The 4,746-nt window shown below is 41.2% G+C and overlaps 1 protein-coding gene across 1 annotated transcript in view; it reads left to right on the forward strand.

Moving 5' to 3' along the window:
* Nup133 (nucleoporin 133kDa) overlaps positions 1-4,746 on the forward strand; it is a 39,691-nt gene that overhangs the window by 13,021 nt on the left and 21,924 nt on the right. The gene's annotated exons all lie outside the window — the stretch shown is intronic.

Here is a 4,746-nt window from a genome sequence, read left to right on the forward strand (position 1 = left end):
AATCTCACAGACTTTCCTGCCCAGGCTAGCTTTGAACTGCGATCTTCAGATTTCAGCCTCCTGAGTAACTGGAACTATAGATATGAGCCACCAGTGCCCAACTCAGATTGCACCTTTTAAACTTCTCAAGGTTAGGAAAGCACACAAGGCATTCTTCAGATATGTATGTATATCCTCCAGTCCAAGGTCTTGGTAATATCATTGTTTCCAGTTATATCCTATGTCAAAGAAAACAGATTCTTACAGAACCTTAATACAGATAATTATGTTACCATAATAGAAATATGCTTAATTTCCAAATTCTCAAGGAATGGGAGGAAAATGTTTTCATCTTTGTACACCATACCTTATCAAGTAGAAATATGAAAAATTGGATAAAAGACAAAAATCTGTTTTTTGAAGGTCAGTTACTTAAAATGAAATAAAGCCCTTCACATTACCTTGATTGTGTGTGTGTGTGTGTGTGTGTGTGTGTGTGAGTGTGAGAGAGAGAGAGAGAGAGAGATCATTAGATCTCAGCATCCTGAATAGCTAGGAATACAGGTGTACACCACTGGTACCCAACCCATTCTTCATACTCTTAGTATTGTTCTGGAATGCCTTGGCATCAGTAAGACAGGAGAAAATAATAATAACGATTCAAATAAGGAAGGAGAAATGACCTCTTGCAGGGAGCCTCCCTGGGTACTAGTTGCTCAAACCTACATAATTCTAGTTACTTCGGAGGCTGAGAATGGGAGAGTGACTGTGCCAGGCCACAGCTAAGCATTCAAGACTTCACCTGGACAAAAGAAGTTGTGTGTGGTGGTATACACCTGTCATCTCAGCTACCACAGAAAGCCTAAAACGGGCATTTTGACATCTAGCTGTATCCCTGGGAAGAAGCAGCAAGACTCTAAAAAATAACCTGGATGAAAAAAGACTAGATAGAGGTAGTGGAGTGCCTGCCTAGCAAGGGTGAGGCCCTGAATTCAAACTGAAGTAGTGCCATCAAAAAAAAAAAGCTGACTGGGTGTTGGTGGCTCCCACCTATAATCCTAGCTACTCAGAAGGCTGTTTGAAGGAAGGCAGATTGGGCAGGAAAGTCCTGAAACTCTTAACTCCAACTAACCACCAAAAAGCAGGAAGTAGAGTTGTGGCCCAAGTGATAGAGTGCTCGGCTTGAGCAAAAAGCTCAGGGCCAGTGTTCAGACCTTAAATTCAAGGCCTAGGACTGGCACACACACATGCAAAAAGAACAGATCTCATAGCCCCTGAATAATTGTTTAGGGTCTGATACACAACTATTTTGCGACTGTTTATTGGTAATTGCAGGGCTTTTGGCAATAAAATTTAACTTTGTAGATCTGCTATGGGGAAAAGTCTTCTGTAGAACAAGTAGGAGCACCAATCCAAGTGACTAATGGAATTTTGCTTTTCCTCCTGTCTAAACTAATCCAGAACTTCAGAAGCAGGTAACATGTGTTCCTCATTAGTTTCTTCTGCTCATCTTTCAATAGTAAATTTTCTTTACAGGAAAACAACAAATGTTGAGTCTTTGACTTTCTGTTAAAATTTATATATAAAAATTATTCAGCCACACAGTGGTAGATCACACCTGTAATCCTAGCTACTCTGAAGGCTTAGATCTGAGGATTGTGGTTCAAAGCCAGCCTGGGCAGGAAAGTCTGTGAGGTTCTTATTTCCAGTTAACCACCCAAAGGCCAGAAGTGGAACTGTGGCTCAAGTGGTAGAGCACCAACCTTGAGCAAAATAGTTCAGGGAAAGTGCCTGAGCCCTTAGTTGAAGCCCTAGGACCAGCACAAGAAAAGAAAGGAATGGAGAGAGAGAGAAAAAAAAGAAAGAAAGGCAAAAAGGAGAGAGAGAGAGGGAGGGAAAGAAGGAAAGAAAAAATTAGTCAGTCCTTTAAAGATGAAGGATTATAAGGGAATATACTATACCCATGTGTTTAGAAAAGTGCTCTTCAAAGTGCTGAGCTAGAGGCAGGGCTCAGGTGGTTAGAATCAGCTGAGAGTGGGGTGGGTGGGAGCCCAGTGAGAATGTGTTGAGTTCAGGCTCCAGTACTGGTAGAAAATTAAGTACTGATTTCCTGAGAAGAGACATATATTTATACATTTCAATGACTGAACATAGGATCTGAAGCCAGTTATTCACAATACACATGATCCTTTTTCCTCCACTGGCACACTGCATCATTTTGTTACCAAAAATCTCCTTAATGTGTGATCACATGCATAAAGACTAAGATAGTAGAAAATGTCAATATGTGAGTAGAGTTATTTGATATGGTATCTTTTCTTTAGAGGAACACCTACACGGACAGTCCCACACCAGTCCATAATGGAGTTTGTGAATTATGATGTAAAAACATTTGGATCATCTCTCCCTGTGAAAGTCATGGAAGCCCTAACAATGGCTGAGGGTAAGTGGCATCTTTGCTCCCATTAGCAATTCAGACAAAACCTGGGTCTGGCATGGAGGTTGACCATTGCCTTTCTCTGGGATACTTTCACCTATGGAGAGGAAAAGGGAATCTAGCTAATTTTTCACTCAATTGATTTATAAATTTGAGAATCAATTATTTTAACACAACACATTAAGTTTTTAATGGTTGTGTCATTTCTGCAAAATTCAGAACCATTTCAAAAGTCGATCAGGTATAAGATTAACTATTTAACAAAAACAGGTGTGGCAGGGAGAGGGGATGTGGCTCAGGGTTAGAGTTCTTTCCTAGCACGCAGGAAGCCTTGGGTCTGATTCCTCAGTACCACATAAAAAAGCCAGAGTTGGCACAGTGGCTCAAGTGGTAAAGCGCTAGCCTTGAGCAAAAGAAGCTCAGGGTCAGTGCCTAAGCCCTAAGTAAAAGTCCCAGGACTGGCAAAACAAAACAAATAAAAAAGCCAAAAACCTAGTGCTTTGCATTATTGGTTTGATAATGCAGTAAGGGTAAATAACTAGAAAGGAGTAGCTAACCATGGGAATGAATGAGGAGGAATGTAATTGGAGTAGTTTGTTTTTTAATGTATAAGTTGAATAATGAAATCAGTTTAAACTATTTAAGAAAGGGAAATAAGGAAGAGCATTAAGGGAGAGAGATGATTTGTATTTGTGTGAAAATGTTACAATGAAGCCCTCCCTTGTACAGCTAATGTAAGCTAATAAAAAAGCAATAATAGAGTAAGATGGAGTTCCACCTTCGTTAATGTATTCCATGTAGTATCTTAGGAGCTGTGTGTATCAGTTCATACTACTTAGAACGTTCTGCTGACAGAGAACTAGGTGTAGGAGTTGGGGGTGGGCAGTGAACATAAACTTAAAAAGAGTGCCTAAGAGTAAGAATAGAGAGACTGCGAGTGCCGAGTGCCCTCCATTGCTTCAGTTCTTTCATTAAGGAATCACCTCTAGTCCTTTGTGCTTTTTTGGAATAGTGCTTTTCTATGTTCTTTTTCCTTTTTTTTTTTTTTTGTAATTCATGTTTGAACAGTACTGGGATTTGAACTTAAGGCCTCAACACATTCTGGGCAGGTACCCATTGAACCACATACCCATTTCCTTTGTATTTTGTTGAGGATTTCACACTAACTTTACCTGAACTGTACTTACCTTTCCATCACCTGCCTCAATCTCCCAAGTAGCTGATATTAGAGGCATGCCTCACCACATCTGGCTGTAGTGAATTAATCTTTTTGTGCATTTTTATTACTTGTTCTGTTGAAGAATGTGCTATAAGGAAATTTAAACAGTTGCAATTTAAGATTAATTGCATGCCTCATTTTTCCCTTTTAGTTGACGATCCACTGTCTGTCTTTGTGGATGAAAGTGGATGGGCTTATCTGGTTTGCAAAGAGAAACTCCTCATTTGGAAAATTACTCCGTCACCTGTGACTAAGGTAAAAGCTTAGTCTATGCATTATCTGTGATGTCAGGTACTGAGTATACATACAGATTTGTATGTTGGTAAGAAAAAGTGTCTTCTCTTTTAATAATTTTTAAAATGGACATCTGTAGTTTCTTCTCTTCCAAAAACCCCAGAGCACCAGATTCGGTGGTGTCACTGTCTTCATAGTAAAAGATGAAGCTTGAGTTTCTCACCAGGTGAATTCTCTTGGTTCTGCAGCTGAGCTTAACCTGCTCCAAGCTTTAGCATCTTCTTCCTTATAGTTTGGCCTTTTCTGGAAAATGGACTTAGTCTGTCCACTGCATTCCTCTGCTTCCTGTCACATACCACTTTACTTAGGCACACAGGGTCCTAGTTGCTGTGTGTGTATTTGCACGCGCATGCACACGTGCGCATGCACGTACTTGCTAGGCAACTACTTTTCCACTGAGCTAAATCCCCAACCCCCACACAGAGACTTTTTTCCTGTGCATTTACTCTGTTTGGGCCTACCACAGTACTTAATACCCACCATGTCTGTGGAAGTGATGCCAGCAGAGGCAGTCCTTTTCATGGCAGAACTTTGGTCATGGACCAACCCATTCTCCTTAACCAGCCTCATCCTCTCAAAGGCCCTGGGAAATCTGCAACAGTAGGGCCCTCTTGTGCCCCAAGCCCCCTTGCTACTTTTATTATCAGAGCAGGGGGAGAGCAGGGGACTGAGCAGGGCATGGCTGGGCTGGGTAGGCATGGTTTTTTGTTTTTTGTTTTTTTTTGGGTCCGGTCATGGCGCCTGAACTCTGGGCCTGGGCGTTGTCCTTCAGCTCTTCAGCTCAAGGCTAGCGCTCTACCACTTGAGCCACAGTGCC

Source organism: Dipodomys ordii, unplaced genomic scaffold, assembly GCF_000151885.1.
Source record: "Dipodomys ordii isolate 6190 unplaced genomic scaffold, Dord_2.0 Scaffold24, whole genome shotgun sequence".
In the NCBI taxonomy this organism is placed as follows: Eukaryota; Metazoa; Chordata; class Mammalia; order Rodentia; family Heteromyidae; genus Dipodomys; species Dipodomys ordii.